This window comes from Ochotona princeps, chromosome 10 (assembly GCF_030435755.1).
Source record: "Ochotona princeps isolate mOchPri1 chromosome 10, mOchPri1.hap1, whole genome shotgun sequence".
Lineage (NCBI taxonomy): Eukaryota > Metazoa > Chordata > Mammalia > Lagomorpha > Ochotonidae > Ochotona > Ochotona princeps.
The window spans coordinates 3,404,757-3,424,036 of NC_080841.1; positions in this window are offsets into that span (position 1 = coordinate 3,404,757).

Consider the following 19,280-nt stretch of genomic DNA (forward strand, 5'->3'; position numbering starts at 1 on the left):
AGATACGAGAACAACGCTGCTTGCCCTTATGTTTCGTTGGTTTTCTCATTCAGTACTACAGACAGGGGCTGGATGATAAGCTGCCCGGGAACTGTGTTGTACGCAAGGTGTTCCTCCCGTGATGCACCCTGCAACTGGTGAATCGTGACTTGACATACACACAAGCATAGTTTAATTAATAAATCCAACTCAGTAAGTGAGTTCATAAAAATCTAGCGTTTTTACAGGATTATTATTTTTTTTTCTGGTTGAAAAGTCACTGAGACATTTCAGCAAAGAGCCCTTATATTTTCATTTCTAACAAACTCCCAACTGACACTGATGCTTCTTGGACAATGTTTCCAGGCAGTGGTTAAAATCGTCTCTATGAGTTACTTATAAACTACATCAGTGCTCTTTTTGCATTCCAGAATGTGAAACCGGAGAGCAAAGTCTCGGTGAATTGTGGCTTTCCCAAGGCCTGCTGGTAGTTCAGAAACACAGCTACTACCAAGAAAAGATGAAAGCAGGGGTTGGGATCCTTAAAAGTCAGCCTTCTTTGCATTTAGATGTTTAATAAATATTGTTGAAAATGTAGTACGCTGAATTCTGTGAGCTAATATTCAGAGTCTCAAGGTTTGCATTAATGCAGGAACTTAATTCAACATAAGAGGCAACTGCAAAAATTCACTGGTGATGGAAATCAAAATGAATCTATTCTGGTGCAAAAAATATTGAAGTGCATGCATATAAGGACTTTGAAAGAATTCGTGAAAAAAAGCTTTGCCACAAAAATAAACTTGTCGTTACTTATGAATTTTTAAGTATTCCTATATACATAACACAGGATGTTCTATTTTTACTTTGCAGTCCCTTGTAGCATTTTTTCATATTTAAAAGTTTTACTTAAAATAGTTTTGGTGAATTCACAGTACTTACCTGTTTTTATTAGTGTCTCCATTGTATACATACCACATAAACAGATTAAGCATGGGGATATTTCAGTCTATGTGAAGTAGATAAACGTGAATGCATTTACAATAAGTGTTGAAGAGTTTATGGCTTTTAATGGGCTTTGTACCATTCTCTATGCTTACAATGTCCTAATACATTTAGGTAGCCAAGGATGGACTTGTGGCTGTTGTTGAGGGAATGCACCATTGTTTGCAATGTAAAGGAAGCAGTTTGGGGGTGAGGGGGGATAAATGAGGATGGAAAGGGAAATCCCTGAGCCTACGGAACTGCATCATGGAAAATAAGGAACAAATAAATAAATCCTAACTATTAAAAACAAGGAAGTCATGGGTTTTAAAGACAATCATGGCTTTGTTTAATCGGAAAGTAACAGGTAGCTTAGGTGTAGGATGGAGAGACTGTTTAGAAGGCTACCAGGGTTTGTCATTTAAGACAGGATGGTAGAGTGAATCATTAAATCCCCTCTTGGTCTTATTGCTTGCTGCTTCCCTCTGAAGTTAATCCGTGTGGAATGCCCAGCATCTGCTGCTGGCCCAGGAGTGTACACAGTAGTGTATCCTCATGTTCTGCAGTGGCTGCGGCAGCTCTTCCTGTCACAGTGGTGGCTGTTGCAGAACTTTCAGTTAGATGGCAGTAGCTGCTGTTACAGAGAGGACGGAGAAAGAGAAGGAGGGAGAGGGAAACAGAGAGAGAGATCCCTTCTGGGATTCTTGCTCTTTTGTTCCTCAAGTGGCTGCAAACAGCTAGAGCTAAGCCAATGGAAAGCCAGAGTCAGGGGCTTGTCTGGTTCTCTCACATGGATGCAGGGGCACAGAAACCAGAGCCAGTCTCTGCGGCCTTCCTAGTTCATAAGCAGAGTTGGATCAGAAGTGTAGAAGCTGGGGTAAGAACTAGTGACCATATGGGATGTTAGCTCCGCAGGCAGAGGCTAAGCCTACAACATGTCCCTGGCTATTACCACTATCTTTGTTTTCTTTCCATTAGAAAGTCAGGTTTACACGGAGAAGGAGAGATAGAAAGATCCTCTGTCCTTTAGCTCAATCCCCAAGCAGGTGCAATGGCCAGAGCTGAGCCAATCTAACGCCAGCAGCCAGGAGCTTCCTCTGGGACTTCCACTGGGTGCAAGCACGCAAGTCTGTCCTCTACTGCTTTCGCAGGGCCCAGGCAGGGAGCTGGATGAAAAGTGAAGCATTCAGGACATGGACCAACGCTCACATGGGATCTTGTCATGTGCAAGGCAAGGTTTTAGCCCCTGAGCCATCGTGCCTGACCCACCACTTTTATTAGGTAAGTGCAAAGTAGAAGCCCTTTTATGGAATGTCTGCCTGATAGTTAAGAAATTTTCTTGGGAGCCTTATGTTCAAATACAGGTGATTACTTCCACTCAAATAATTTTACTACCATTAATTTTATTTAAGTTTAAAAACTTGAAAAATCCAGTTTAATGTTGATAAAATCTAGTACAGGTTAGTGATGAATGGATTCAAAGTGAAAAAATAAGTGAATGGCTGATATTTGAAAATCACAGGTCATTACAATACACTATTATTTAAACAGATAGCAGTAAACATTAATGGGTATGTGTCTACGGAAACAACAAAGAGATTTGTTAAACGGAGCCATAACCTGGCATGCAATTCACTTGAATGATTCTTCAAACTCTGGCGGGGCGGGGGGGGGATGGGGAGCAGGGAGGGCAGCAGTGATGTAGAACACCCACAGTGTCCGAGAAAACGAACTGAAATTCGAACATCTTCGGCAATAAAGATTTTCTGATGCAGAACTCTGAGAATATGTCACTCAGAGAACTACCTCAAGGACTAGTTCACAAGTTTGTAAACTTTATATGATAGCCACGACACACCTAGTATTACCTACACATTTTAACAAAGTATCGTATACTAGTGGAACATCCTAAGTCCTCCAAAACAAAACAAAAAGTTTGGGAAGATGATCAAAGGAAAAGTTCGTGCCATTTCTAGCAGTCACGTCTGCATCTCTACGGTGTTTCACGCAGTGCTGCTAACACCTGGATGGCCGTTCGGAAGCAGATGTTGGACAGCACTTTCTGGAAAACACTGCAATCTCTCCCTGTGAAATCTGTGAGGCTATTCTTACATTATTAAAACAAGTAGCATGGTAAGTGCTAAAATACAGCGTTATCATAATGTTTGGGTTGTAATAATTTAAATCATAGGATATATATGCACATATATTTCAATATCCAAATATCTGGGCTTAATACACAAAATATTTGCTCAAATATTTAATTGAGCAATATACTTAGCTTCACAGCCCTTTTGGTTGTTACTGTCTGCAGTCAAAGACAAGGCATACTGCCTGAAGTCCAATTGCACTTAACTGTCTTACAATTTTAGTATAGTATATAAGCACGTATTTATAAGTAGAATAATAGAAAGTAAGATATAGCATATACATAAACCAATACTGTTGTACTTATTAAACCCATGTATGTTGCACTGTATGTAACTGTGTGGATGTATACATTTTAAATTTTTTCACTTATTTTCTTTAGAAAGACAAGAGGAGAGTTCGGAGCAGCTATCTTGAGATCTCCGTAAATACCTGTGATAGGTAGGCTTGGGGCTGGGAACTCCACCCAGGTATCCGATGTGGATGGCAAAGACCCCACATACTTGAGCCTCACCTGATACACCTGGTGTAGTTGCAAGAAGCTAGAACTGGAAGTGGAGCTGGGACCCAAGCCCAGACGTACTGGAGTGACTGTGCTTTTCCTAAAGTCTCCTCTGTGAATAGTACACGGTGCATGCCTTTACACATGCTCAGCCATCATCCACCAACGCACGGCAGGTTGCTGCGGCACATCACACACACGTGAAGTCAGAGGTGATGGGGAAGGCTCAGCCCTCTTGTGACTTTATGAGGCCAGTGTTCCTTAAGTAGCCCACTGTTGACAACGTATCATTAATCAGTGCATAATTTCAATGAGCTATTTCAGACAGTAAAACGCAGCGTAGAGGAAAATATAGTCACAGATTTGAGAGCTCCTATGAGGCTACCCCGGTACTAGTGGGACTAAGAGTAGAGTTTGGGATATGAAGTTTGGCAGAGTCTGAAGGAAGCAATAGAACCAGAGAGAAAGTTGGCAAAGGAATGCTCCAGGGAGAGGGATTTGCCTCTACAGAAGTTCCTGTAAGAATTGTTACTGGATGTTTCAGCAGTGGCATCTGATGAGTGTGCTTGGCTCAGGGTGAGTGTGGTCCCAGAGATGAGTGGCAGTAAGGAGGCGACCAGCAGCTGATCTCTCCAGAAAGGCTGTGACATCTGTGAAACTCAAGCTTTCTTATGTGTCAAGAGAAGGCAAGGTATTGAAAGCTTTGGGGAAGAGAAATAATCGAATCAAAAGAAGAATTATTAGCTCTGTGAGGACCCCTGACTTGTCAGGGCGCTAAGATGGAGGCAGGAAGACCAGAGAAGGCTGTTGGGGCAGGCAGGCCAGTGCTGTTGGTCAGAATCCAGCATGTGTGAGACGCACGGAAGTCTCCAACGTGCAGGTGATATTTTGAGAAAGGAAGCAGTCTCCATAAATGTTGTTACCAATAGCAGGAAAGCACCACACTTCATTATTTTCCTTCATTTGGCTGTCTCCATGCCCAGTGCATGTCTGTTCTTTTTTTTGTTTTGTTTTGTTTTGTTTTTAAGATCTTCCTCCTATGGTTCACTCCCCAAGTGGCCACAATGGTTGGAGTTGAGCCAATCCACAGCCTGGAGCCAGGAGTTTCTTCCAGGTCCCAAGGCTTGCGCCATTCTTGATTGCTTTCCCAGGCCGCAGGCAAAGAGCTGGATGGGAACCGGCGCCCATATGGGATCCTGGCGCCTTCAAGGTGAAGACTTTAACTGCTATGCTTTCTCCCAGGGCCCACATGTCTGTTCTTATCTTTGCGTATTTAACTGTCTTGTGAACTTTTCTCCTCTACATCAGTTTGATAGTGTCTTTATTGCTGGAAGCTTCTTCTTCTCTTCAATATTCTGTCCCATGGTAAACATTTCCCACACTTCAATCCAGCGTAAGCTTGAAGAATGCAAACATGGGTGGAAAAAAGAATAAACTTGGCTTCATGATGACTTTCTAGGATAAACACTGAAAACACGATCCATGGAAGTGGAGGCATAAGCTGGATTTCATCAAAATTTGACATTTTAGCTGGTCCGTGGCAGACACTGACAAAATAATGAACAGGAGGGCAAGATCAGAAAACATTCATGAAACGTATCTGAGAAGGACTAATATTCAAAATGCACAAAATGATTTAAAACAACACGAGACACACACACACACACACACACACAAACAATTAAAAAGTGATTGGCTTCAACATCAATCTCATGAAGGAAGATGCAGAAATGAGAAGTACTGCAAGAAATTGGCTCCGTGAGCTCTGCATTAACAAACCCTAAATCTAACAACAGTGACAAAGCAAGGTGACCCCATTCAAGTGGTTAAAGTTCTAGATTCTCACAATATATAGAAAGATTACGATCAATAGGAACTATCAACTGTTGTGTGTTAGAATATAAAGTTGTGCAGTCATGTTTGAAGGCTATTTGGCAATCTCTTGCAAAATTAAACATGCTGTTAACACAAAATCCAGCTATTGCACTCCTGAAATATTTACTCAAATGGATTTAAAACTTATGTTACCACACCAGCCTGCATACAAATTGTGTATGAAGTTTTTTTCATGGTCACAAGATATTGTAAGAAATATAGGTACCCTTTTATCAGATAACAAGCAAACTGCAGCGAATCTATACAATGTAATGCAATTCAGCAGTAGAAGGACATAAGCTATGTAATTGTGAACGGGTGCAGAGAAACCCTCAATTCTCATTGCTAAGTAAAAGGATCCTGCCTGAGATAGCTACGTGGTGTGTGATTCATACTACCATGTGATGTTTTATGAGATTCTGAAAAAAATTGTAAGAATGACTATTAGTTATTAGGGCTTTGTGGGTTGGTGAGAGAGCATTGGGAGTTTTCAAGACAGCAAAGCCATTCAATACCAAAGCAGCGGCATCTGTGATTTTATGTTTGTGTCAAAATCCATAGAAGCATCCGACTCAATGTGTGGTCCCTGATAGAAGCTGTAGACTTCATTTAAAAGTAGGGTATCAACATTAGTTTGATCCATTGATTTTTACCTTCACAGACAGGCTCCTAGTGATTCTGTTACATGGTCTCTGGAACCAGAGAAAAACAGTCCCCCGAGCTCCGGAACTGTCCACACTGAGAGCTTCCAGGTGAGCCTCTGCACTTGGCAGGAGTTTGCACAGAATGCATTCGGCCGGATTTCACATTTGGATGTGTTATCATTGTCCTCTTGGGCCAAGATAAACAGAACAACATCTACAGAAGGTCTAGCCTCCTCCCCTCAGAGAGCCAGACACAGTGCTTCTTTAATGCTGTGTAAAAGCAGGGAAAGGCCAGCAGCTGCCACCCCCTCACCATGGGTAAAACACAATCTGATATCACTTTAACCAGCTGGCAGCGAAGAGCCTCCTTGGGAACTCTCTTTAACTCTTATCACAGATAAAACCAACTTAATAACAAGGGCACAGGGTTGTGAAGCTCTCGCGGCTTTGCTGAACAGGCAGGAGGCTGGAGTGCTGGGCAAGGAGATGTGTAAGTACATGGGGTGCTGTAAAATCTGGGGGCCAAAGCAGAGCTGCTGTCACAGCAATCAGATTTGTTCTGTGTTTTGCCAGCCAGCTTATCTCCAGGCATGAGCGCAGCCTTGGCATCACTGGTTCAATGTTAACACATTAATGCAAAAAGGACAACCTCTGGGGGCGGGGGGGTTGGGAGGGAAATTCATGACCGCTTAACTTTTGTGGGTTTTTTGTTGTTTTAATAAGATTGATTTGTTTTTGTTTCAAACGCAGAAATAAAGAGACCAGAGACAGAGAGAAATGTTGTATCTAATGACTCACTGCCCTAATGGCCACAATACCTGAAGCTGAGCTGAGCAGAATCCAGAAGGTAGGAGCCTCTTCCAGTCTCTCAAGAAGGTATAAGGACCCAAGGTCTTGGGCCATATTCTGGTGCTTTCCCAGGTGATAAGCAGGGAGCTGGATCAGAAGTGGAGCTGCCAGAATACAAAGTGGTACTCATATGGGATGCCAGGGCCACAACTAGAGAATTAGCTTGCTATGCCACCAGGAGGGCCCCTTGTCTCTTTTGTTTGTTTGTAGAGTGGATATTCCCTCAAAAGAAATACTATGATAATAAAGAGAAGGGTCTGGTGTTGTGGCAGGGCTTACTGAGCCTTTTCTTCGGTACCCACTCCCATAGCAGCACTGTCGAATCCCAAATACTCCTCTTTCGATCCTGCTCCCTGTATGCATCAAACAGCTGTTGTTGGCTTTTCCTTCCTGTCCACAAAAATTAGTTCTTCTAAATATGTTAAAAACATATTTCTGCCACCTCCCTATGTAAATATGTTCATATAATTTATATTTTTGAAACTTGAGCAGGTGTGTGAGTGAAAACCTTTTACTCATGCGCACTGTTTTGCTATATACTCTGCACTTGTACTTGGTTTGAAGCTATGAATAGGTCTATGGATAACTTACTGCCTGTTTTAAACCCATGCCTAGCAAACAATCAGTTTATTTTAGGGTTCCCATCAGAGTCCAACCTAATGGATGGTCCCCTGTGTAATGATTTGACTCAGAATCTGAGCTCCTTCTGGCTTGTGGTCCAGTCATGCTCTATGTTAGCATGTTCTTCCAGCTTTTCCTCCTCTTGTAGGCAGGGAGAGTAAGTGGAATCATAAGGAAGTGTTCGTGGACCAAGGTTGCAAGTGGAAGAGCTCAGATCCACTGCCATTCAGTTAGCAGAAACTCAGTGGCAACCATTCCTACCAGCAGAAGGGCCATAAGCTTGTATGCATCGGGGCAATAATTACTCCAGGCAGGATAAGACGAAGTGTTTGGAAAAGGCTAGCCCGTATCTGCTGCCGTCACATGGATGCCACGGCACGTCGGAGTTTCCTACTGACACTTCTTGAAAGTTGAATCAAAAGCTGTTATGCTATCTAAAACAAGCACCTCCAGATAATTATTTTTACGACTATCCTCTTAAACACTGCTATGAATTATCAAGTGTTCTCATTTTAAAACAAATACAGTGCCTCGTGGTAAATGCATACTTTGTTTTCAATGACCCTGGAACCATGGGTTTCTTCTAGTTTTTACATCTTCAATCCAGCTCTGAAACTCTGGCTCTCTTGAGAGCAATTTAAGGCGGCAAACATAGGAGTTTTGATGAATTTTCCCTGAATGTGGTACTTCACCTGTATCAGGGCCTGATTTAGTCTGCTCTATCACGAGAGAGACAATGTCTAGCTGAAAGGCTGCAGAGCTGCTGTGCTCACCAGAAATCTTTAAGTAACAACCTCTTGGGTTATTTCTTTAAGATGCTGCACTCCTCAGGACTCCCTTCTAATTTTCCTGGGCTGCTGTCTTGTATGATTCCAGGTTTTCCAGAATCACAGAGATTTGATTTGAATTCCCCAGGTGCTGTTTCCACTCCTTAGCACTGAGGGGACACCACCGAGGGAGTAGATTCTGATTTACTCTGGGGCTGCACGGGGCAGTGTTAGTGTTAGAGAGTGGGTGTATGTTTGTGGACAGTCTGCATCTGTGTGTGTTCATGCTGTGAATGCGTAGGGGTGTATGCGCTGTGTTCTGTGTGTATGTATATGTGCAGCTTGCACCTGGTCTGCTGGATAAGAAACATCTTTCTGAACTAGGGCTCCAAACTTTCTCTTTTTGTTTGTTGCACGTTAATTTCTGAAATGATTGGAAGTGAATTGGACAGGAATTCACCTGTACAGTTTGCCTCACTGGGCTGGCTATTGCTCTTGCTGCTGCGCAGAATCACATAGTCATGCTACCTCCTTTCTTTCCGGGTCTAGATGCCCAGCTCTTCCCATCGGAAGCATGGCTGTGTCTCACTGAGCCCACTGCCCATGGAAGCCTGCCGTTTTTAGTTTTAAATGCCCTGCACATTGATTATGTGACAGGTATTCCATTTGAACAGTTGTTCCTGTATTAGGGTGCCACCGTTCTTGACCCCATCATAAGCTTCTCTGTGGCCATTGAGGACACTGCATCTCTTCCTCAGACCTGAGGAAGGATTTGAGAGACAAGCCCTCAGCCCAGATAATGGTCCATTTAGTTTGATCTCACAGCTGTCCCGAGGTGGCTGGGCAGGGGTCATAGTCACACATTTGTTTGGAACCATGCCCTGTAAACAGGAGACACCTCAACAATGACTACCTCATTGGGCTCCTTTACAAACTCCCATCATCTTTTCCTTTGGGCCCATTCATTTTTTTCCCTAAGATCTGGCATCATGGAAATCCTTAGAAATTCAGATGTACAATACACTTGTCTTTCGGTGAATTTTGTGTGTATTCTGATGTGTAAAACAATACACCTATGAAAACAGACAATGGGTCACTCACAATGTGACCACCTAATGATGTTGACATATCTGGAGAACGCTGATATTTTTTTTTCTTTTTAAGATTTTATTGTTATTGGAAAGCTGGATATACAGAGAGGAGGAGAGACAGAGAGGAAGATCTTCCATCTGATGTTTCACTCCCCAAGTGAGCCGCAACGGGCCGGTACGTGCCAATCCGATGCCGGGAACCAGGAATCTCTTCCGGGTCTCCCACGCGGGTGCAGGGTCCCAAAGCATTGGGCCGTCCTCGACTGCTTTCCCAGGCCACAAGCAGGGAGCTGGATGGGAAGTGGAGCTGCCGGGATTAGAACCTGCGCCCATATGGGATCCCGGGGCTTTCAAGGCGAGGACTTTAGCCGCTAGACCACCGTGCCGGGCCCGAACGCTGATGTTAAAAATAGAAATGATGGGCCTGGTGCAATAGCCTAGTGGGTAATGCTTGCCTTGCATGTGCCGAGATCCCAAATGGACACTGGTTCCTGTCCCAACTGCTCCACTTCCATTCCAGCTCCCTGCCTGTGGCCTTGGGAAGCAGTAGAGGATGGCCCAAAGCCTCTTGCACCCATGTGGGAGACCTTGAGGAAGCTCCTAGATTTTGGCTCCTGACCTCAGACTGGCTCAGTTCTGGCCATGGCGGTCACCTGGGGAGTAAGCCAAAACTGATGGAAGATCTTTCTCTCTGTCCCTCTTTCTCTGTTAAACTGCCTTTCCAATAAAAATAAATCAATCTTACAACAACTCTTTTAAAAATAGAAATGGATTGGCTTAATGTGATGAGCTGTTAATAGCTAGGTGTGCAGAAGGAGACAAAATGTTACAAGTGTCTTGGAATTCTGTGGAAGAAAAATCTGAGTTGGTGTAGAAACACTGTTCCCACACAAACACCTTCATTAACCCTCACATTGATGAATAGTAAATTATTTAGAAGGCCTGTGAGCCCTGTGGAGGCCAGATCTTGAAGGAAAAGGGACAAGGGAAAGTTAACACTAAGAAGTGCGAAGGAAGTGAAATTCCACTATATGTAGATTTTTGGCTTGCAGATTAACATAAAGCCACATGCCTAAGTTAGAGTCCCTCAGTAAGATAGGCTCTCAACAATCAGATATTGAAGTGGGTATTGTGTAATGTTGACAGGCAGAAAGACTTCTAAAGGGGATAGCTGAAAATATGGTGTCAGAGGGAGGAGATTGCCACAGCAGCATAGAAACACACTTTGCTGCCCTAATTTGCTCTACCTATTAGAAAATAAAGTTATCTTGGGGCATGGCTGCCCTCAAGTACACAAGAGAGATTCGAAGCAGGTGACTGTGTGAACAGGAATGTTTAGCGTACAGAGATGGCAGTATGAAGGGCAGATTTTATAGCTAGCTATCAGTTTTTAGCTCTGTGCTACACACACACACACACACACACACACACACACACAGACACTGAGTGAGGAAGAGAGAGAGAGAGAGAGAGAGAGAGAGAGGAGAGAGAGAGAGAGAGAGAGAAATTGATTCATGTTGCTAAATCTAATTCCACAGAATAAGAATGTAAGCTGGCTACTTCTTGGCTTAGGAAGGCTTTGTGCTCCTTTTCAAGTTCCATGTTTTTGGCGTTCATGCTTTTGGCAGCTCTTTAGATCTATCTATGCGGTGCTTTCTCAGTCCACGAAAACCGTGGATTATAATTCATCCCTAAGCATTTTGAAAACTTTGCTTGGCTTTACTACTGCACAGATTTAGATAGTGCAATGTTAGAAACCTGGACCAAGAATGAAAGTCAGTAGAATCAATAGAGGATGTGTAGTTTTGCCTTTTGTTTATAGGAGTGGTATTATTTTAACTTGTTTTCATGATGATAAGGAGGACACATTTACTTGTCTGTGGGAGACAGGCTGCTCCTTTTCAAGTTGCTTCCCATGCCGTACCACGCAGTCACTCACAACCAGGGCAGGGTTATGCAGAGGGCCGGAGAGGTCTTGCTGCATGTTATCCTCCCTGGTGTAATACTCAAAATTTATTTTTTCATTTAGCTCTTGATCACATATAATAAAATTCAGTTTGGTTACTATTAAAACTTTTAATCATTTTTTGGTGTACTGTGTATCTGCAGCTGGTGCATATTGAAGCGAGAACTCAAGGTCAAGAGAGTTGGAGTAGGGGAACCTAGAGAAGAGGAGCGAGGCGAAGCAAGGCATGGTTAAACGTAATTTCTAGTGGGGCAAACAGTTCCACTATAAAGAAATCAATCCAGCAGCTGCGGCATTTGACAGACATTTTGAGCAGCTTTCATACAAAACACACAAAACATCGAGAAATCAGATGTCAAGGAGAAAATGAAAATCATCCCTCAGGGAAAGTGTGATAGCTCTTATCTTAGATACTACTCTCCCGATGACCTCAAGTTGGACTATTCAAGCCAAGAATTGATTTGTTTAACTTTGTAAGTTTCTGGACACAAGATCAAAAATGAAAAGAAAGAAGAAAAAGTTGCTCTTAAGTGTCTCAGGCACAATAAAAGGGTGAGAGATACACCTTGAGCTGATATATCTGCTGGTTTTGAGAAACTTCCAGAAGAAATACAATCATAAAATGGGGATAGCAAAATTTAAAAAAAAACCAACTGATGATTTGAGAATCTCCACAGGTTTTTGTTTTATCTCCTTTTTAGCCTTTTTCCTCATTATTGAAGTCAAAGTCTTCTTCATCTCATGTAAATTATTCATTGCAAAGAACAGTCACTAATAGTTGTTCTAAGATCTTACAGTCCAAAACCTGATGCATGTGTGGGCTTCAAGGGTTTCATGAAAAAATCAAAGCTTATTAAAAAAATTTTATTCTTTTGAGTTTTTATTTGTGTGTGCATGTGAGAGAGATTGGGGCTGAATGAGACCACCCTGGGACAAAGCAATCCCATCTCCATCTCCCTTGTGGGTTACTGGGATCGAAGCACGTGACCTGGCATTGGTGCACAGCTTTGCAATGGGAGGAAGCTGGAGTAGAGAGCACCGCTGGACCCGGAGCCCAGGCGCTCCAAGAAGGGATGCCGAGGTTTGAACTGCTGCGGCCTGCCCTTGGAACTGGCTTTGTGTTTTCATTTCAGATTTCATTTATTTGTTTAGACTTCATTCACAGTATCTATCTCTGTCAAATTCAATTTATTTATGAGTAATATATAGTTTTTTTTCCTGTCTCATTCATCTATTTAACAAATATGACTTATATGGTTATTCTGCTATGCCTCAATTTTCCAAGGGCATGTTTCTTTGTGAACTGATTTGTTTGGACTGTTCACTTACACTCTGTGTATCAGTTGGGACTGAATTTTGGAAAGTAGAAACTAGCCATGGTAGGGTATACTTCATCTCTCTACATATTCACTGCCCTGCATTTTACACTTCTCTTTTTAACAGACTATGTTTGAAAAATATTTGTTATAAATGTAGATTATGCAGCTGTGACTATAGGATTATAGATCCCTTTCCCTTATATGCAGATTTCATTTCGTTTGGATATATTCCCAGAAGTAGACTAGCTGAGTCATACAGGAGCTCAATTTTCAGTTCTCTAAGCATTCTGCATACTGATTTCCATAGTGGTTGTATTAGCCTACACTCCCACCAACAGTGAAGGAGGGTACCTTCCTTCGCACAGCCACATCAGCAGGTGTTGATAACGGAGTTCTGAATGCAGACCAATCTCACTGGAGTTAGGGGGAACTTCAATGTGGTTTTCATGTGTATCTCTCTGACAGTTAGGGAGTCTGAGCATCATTTCATATGTGGATTAGCGATTTGAATTTGTTCCTTTGATTTCCTTCACTCATTTCTTTTTGGGGTTATTTGTCCAGAAGCCCATCAAAAGAGGAGTGGTTTAGAAACTGTGGTACATCTGCTCCATGGAATACTACTCAGCTATTAAAAAGAATGAAATTTCTGTCTCCTCCACAATTCTTGTTGGAATTTAATTGCCATTGTGATATTTTTATAAGAGGCATTCTATACCAAAAGCTATTTTTATCTAAAATTAATCTGTAACTGACCACTTTGTTTACTTGTTTGTAAAATAATGGTAACATTGAATTAACAGAATCCTCATCAATGTATGGATCATATTTTGGTGGCACATATGTTCACGGATAAAATTTATCTTTTAACAATATGTTACTTTTTATTAACAAGCCGAGTTTCAGAGTGAATGGCACATTTCACCAATATTTTACTGAATAATCCTGTTTTTCTTATGTTTCTATCACACAAGTCACCTATGATAGTTTCAATAAAGGATTAAAACAGATGAATAGTCTATAAAAGACCTTACACTAAAAAAAAATAAAATAAAAAGAATGAAATTCTACCATTTGTAACCAAATGGTCCCGACTATCCATCATTTTGCTCAGTGAAACAAGTCAATCCCCAAAGGACAAGAATCATATGTTCTTTCTGATTTAAGGCAACCTTCATGCAAAATACAAGATCAATAGCCCTTTGAATACTGTTTGTGCTACATCTCATGGGGGTGATATTTTTATTTTTTACTTTAATTTATTCAATAAAAATTTTGTTTTAAGTATTAAGTTCATCATTGACTCATACGTTACACAACAGCATAATTTGCTTCAGGAAGGTGTTTGATTTTCTTTCTTCAGTGACACATTGGTCATTCAATAGCATGCTATTTAACTTCATGCTGTAAATTTTTAAATTTTCTCTTGTTGATTTTGTGTAACGGCTTTTCATGTAAGAGCATGCATAGTAACTGTGAAGCAGAGACTCACATACAGATGTGAAGGTCCAATGCAACGCAGTGTGCATCTCTGCTTACAAGTCAAAGACTTCCTTCCAATGAGATTGTTGAGTGTATTTGACAACAGCATGCTGGATTCTCTGCCATTGCTCATGCCCACAATATCAGGTTACACTTGAGGAGCAGAATGATGGACGTATGACTGATTGTGAACGACTCTAATGTTGTAGTGATACGAAGCAAATCAGAGGGGGTAGGGATTTCAAGGGGGAATGGGAAGAAAAATCTCGGAGCCTGTGGAACTGTATCATGGCGTAATAATAAATAAATTTAAAAACAAAGTAAACAAGCAAAAAATGTTATTACTTTAAAGAAAACAGTTCATGTGTTTCAAAGATACAATAATGATACTTTCTTTCCATTACCCCTCCCTCGCACTTCCTTCAACAATTTTTGTAATTTTTGCAACAACGTTCTTTCAGTTTAATTTACTCTCCAAGGTTTAATACACTACTAATTATAATGTTGAACAAGTGAAAAAGTATAAACTCCATTGTTCCACAGGAATAAAGTTAAGGGTTCTAGATGGCGATCAAATCATGAGACATCAACTTCACTTGCACATTCAAGTTTTTGTGTTTCTCTAGGTATTAACTGCCACATCATTTAAGTGGTGACATGTATCTTTTTGGGTCTGACTTCACTAAGGCGCATCTGGTGTCATCTCCACCCGAGACATCTAGCTGAGGGCCTCAGTGGCTTCCCAAACACTGCATTCAATCAATGCACTTTCTTCCTGATACCTTTAGTTGTTCTGTTGTTTTAAATATTAGCTGTGCTCAGCTTCAGTTGGTCTTTCCCCACGACGTCATTGTGTTCTTTTCTGCATTCCCGTTAGTTCTTCCTCGAGGACTGGTCCATCTTCTTTCACATGCCATTTGACTTCTTCATCCAAAATCATGATTTTACTCGCCACCACAGCACGAATGGATCTGAAGCCTGGAGGTAAGGGTCATATTTTATTTTTCTGCTTAACTGTTAATGAATAGAAAAGTTCATAGTTAGCAAGTTTTAAGCTAACATTTTTCTTCATTAGTTTCTGTCTTTCTGCATTAAAATGATATGCACACTACTCACTATCTAAACTATACAACTCACCACATGATCTTAGTATCCCTCATCTGTACATATTGTTGATTAATGTGCAGTCTGTCATCACAAACCAATCCTCATTGCTTCAGCTTGGTCTCACCTGCGTTATCCCCAGGGCCTTTCATTGAGTAATGTCCTCTGCCTGTCTCCAATTCACCTTGACGTGCAGTGCACCACCATGGGATTTAACAGCATTTCATACTGGGCAATACCTCTATCTCAAATACTTAAACTACTTCAGGTTCATTTCAACCCTAAGATAAAATTTAAGCTTCTTAAGAAAGAACATAAAGCTCTCACTAAGTTGGTATGCTGACGAATAATTTACTCCAATTCCTCATTCTCGGATACCTCACTCCCACAATATGAAGCCAAGTAGAATTCTTCCAGAACGTTCTGTCAAACTCTATGCCACTGAGCATCTACTGCCTGTCTCCTGTCTACCCCTGAGAAATCAGTTCACATGTTCCAGGTTCTATGAATCTTCCACTAAACACAGCTCTATCTCCCATCGTGGTGTTTCTATCCATCAAGTCAAGCACAGCTCCAATATACTCCAGCACAATCTATGGATATAGGTACCCAGGGCTCGTTATCTACATATACTGTCCTGACAAGAAATAAGAAATGGGGACCAGCATGGTTTCACAGAGGAGTATGCTGCTGCTTACAACTGCAGCATACCCTTTCAGAGTGCCAATACAAGCCTTTGCTTCTCCACGTGCCATATAGCTTCCTGCTAATGGGCCTTGCAAAGCAACAGAACATGCCGCAGGTGCTCAAGTCTCTAATGCCCATGTAGGAGACCAGAGGGAGCCAGGGTATGCTCAGTCATGACAGTTGTGGCATCTCAGGAGTGTGGCAGTAGGTAAGTCCCCCTTCCTATCTCTCATGGACGCTCTTTCACACACACAAAAAATTTATAAATAAAAAGAGTAAGTGTATTTGACTACAAATAACATAGATCTCTAAAAGAAAACAGTTGGAATCAATGGTGTTATGTGTTGAAACAACTGAGGAAATAAATAGTGGATGTGAAAACAGAGACTTGCAGAAAAAAACTGAAGGTATTCATTTCATTCATTTGAAACATTTAATTGGGTATAACTGGCATGATTATGGGTAGTGTGCCAACAGGAATTCTGCTAAGGAAAGGCAAAGCTGTGTTTTTATCTGACACTTCTTGGTGATTGTTAAATGGGAGCTGATATCTGGTGATGAACTTGGGCTCCCAAGTGTAGGTCTGTGGGCCACACACCAAGGAAAGCATTTCCTTGGACGGTTTCGCAGACGCTCAGGATTGAACAAGCCTGAGACGTTTGTGCATGGAGCTAACACCTTGAACATTAGATGGCTGTGAGGAGAAATAAACAGGAAGTGCCAAGATCCAGAATAAAACTCTCATTCAGCGCGATGTTATCCTGAGTTCTGGAGATTAAATTCAAGAAACAGTTTTTGAGCATTCTCAGCTCATCCCGTTTTCACACTGGATGATAGGCTGGGTAATTATAGACATCGCTCCTGAAGACAAGGTTCTCATGGGTTCTGGTACCTAGTGCTGTTAAGAAAAAGAGCTCACGTCACCAATGTTCTCATCTATATTCATTTGTGTTGCTGGTCTGCTGCACACTTATCTTGTGTATCCTACATAACACACTATACAGGAGTTTGTACCAGATCTTTCACTGTCCTGGGTATCTCCTTTTTGGAAGCACTTTATTCTGAAGTCATCAAACCTTTTATTTCCCATCTATTACATTACATAATCATGCATAATAAAATAATGCAATATTTATTATATATATGCATATATACAGCCACCCATGCATTCTGAGTTTCCAACAGACGAATGTTGAATCTTCCAGATGATTGCTTAACTCGCTGTTTTTGTTTCTGGAGGATATTTCCTTTACTATTTTCTAACTCAGGTCTAAACACATTTTTAAAATCCATTCTCATGTTTTTAAGCACCAAGACCCTATTTTCCCATAGACATTTGCATCATTTTTCCATGTCATGTTTGAATGGTCCTCTGCTTCATTAACCCTGACCGGAACTTCTAAACTTTTCTATTTCTCACATTATTTCTGCTTCTGCAGAACATTCTTTGTTTATTGAGGCAGCATGTTTAGTTGGTGAATAAGGGAAAGGTGAGTTCTTCAGAAATCTTGGAAGCTGGAGTGGTGGCACTGGGGCCGTGGAAGTTCAAGCCTGTGCACTACCAGGTGCAGCAGAAGGCAGAAGCATACGCCATCCTCCACATGGCCTCCTAGTTTGTCTTATTCTGCCCAGTAGAGATGTGTGCTCTGAATGATTAAGAGAAAAGGACAAAGCAAACATTTGGGATGGTTTTACAAAATAAGAGGAAATGTGTCAGAAGCTGGCAGATAAACACTGTCTAGACTGGTCACAATTACGGACTGCAAGAGGCACATGTGCCACTGACTGTTGGGAGGATTTAGGCAGCTTGGGATCTAAATCTCCATTTGATTTTGGGGATCCAAGGTAGGGTAGGCAGGTGTCTGGCCCATGCCTAATCAGAAATGCCCTTTCTGGCGGACCGACTAACTCCCTCACCTCATCCCAATCCTGCTTCCATCCCTCAAAACGGATCAACTCTTGCCCCATGGAAGATGGTTATGGGCTTGCCAGGGCCAGGGGCTTCTCTCTATGCTTGGCCCTCTCTCCTTTCCTCTCTCTGCCCTTTACAGCTGCTGCTAGCTGTCCTAATTGTTCCTCTGCACATTTACAAAAATCCGTCTTTGTCTAAGATCATTTCATAGTGTTGATGTGAGAAGATAAACACACAGGTATACTTAACTATCTTTAAAACACAGTGTGCAAGAAGCTAACTTAAATACATCCTCTTGATTGTGATGGGGGGACTTCTCTTTTCCCCATATGTTTAGGAGCTGGCAACAATGTGTTGGGCAAGGCAGGTAACAGTGTTGCTAGGAACAGGTGCTGAATGGCAAGGCCTCTTCTCCATATGCTCACATTCATCTATACAGAAACCCTCATCCATACAGAATGGCCAGATGCCAACTGCTGTCTTCATTACAGAAATGAAAGAGGGAATACAAGCAGTTTCTGTTGAAAGCGGACCTCAGTATTTTGTTTTAAAACGTATAGCTTTGAAGTGAACATAGCTTACTTTCACCTTTATTTTTTAATATTTGTTCTCTTTTGTAGAACTGCCCTGACAGCAAAAGAAATACCCGGAATTCGCAAACCTGATATTTTAAGTTCAAAGAGAACAGCTAAATAATATTAGCATAAATATTTGCAACTGTTACCCAAGAGAATTCTGATAGCTGACTTAACTCTCTGTGTGAAATTATTCTTGCCTGACATTTGTAATTGTTTCTGTCAGGAGAATGGAAACCTTACAGATATTTACTAATGTGCCTTGGAGAGCATGTAACCTTGGAGATTTGTGTAATGTACCTTTGGAAATGGAAATGCTATAGAACTCCATAAACTAACTCCAAGACGCATGATAGCTGAATTCTTCCTGAGGCAGTGTTTGTCCTTGGAAAAACTTGGTTTCTTACAGTGTTATTTATAAACAATAGGAGGAATTAGCCAGCTGTGTTTATCAGAAAATTGTATGAATATTATAAAGTTAAGATATCATGCTTAACAAATGCCCTTACATCTATAAAAAGAATCAGAACTCAGCTGCGACCCGATCTATCATTCCTATTGTGACAGTAATGCAGTGTACAAGACAAGTAAGACAGGAGTTGTTTGAAGGACTTCAATGATATGAATAAAACTCACATAAAGGCTTTCTAAATAATCATTTTTTATTGGAAGTAAGTCTGTGGTTGTAGATAGTCATAGCAAATTTTACTTTCAAATTGGGCCTTACAAAGTGAAACTGCTAAAAATAACTGAATTAGTCTTTTCAACATTCAAGCTGTTA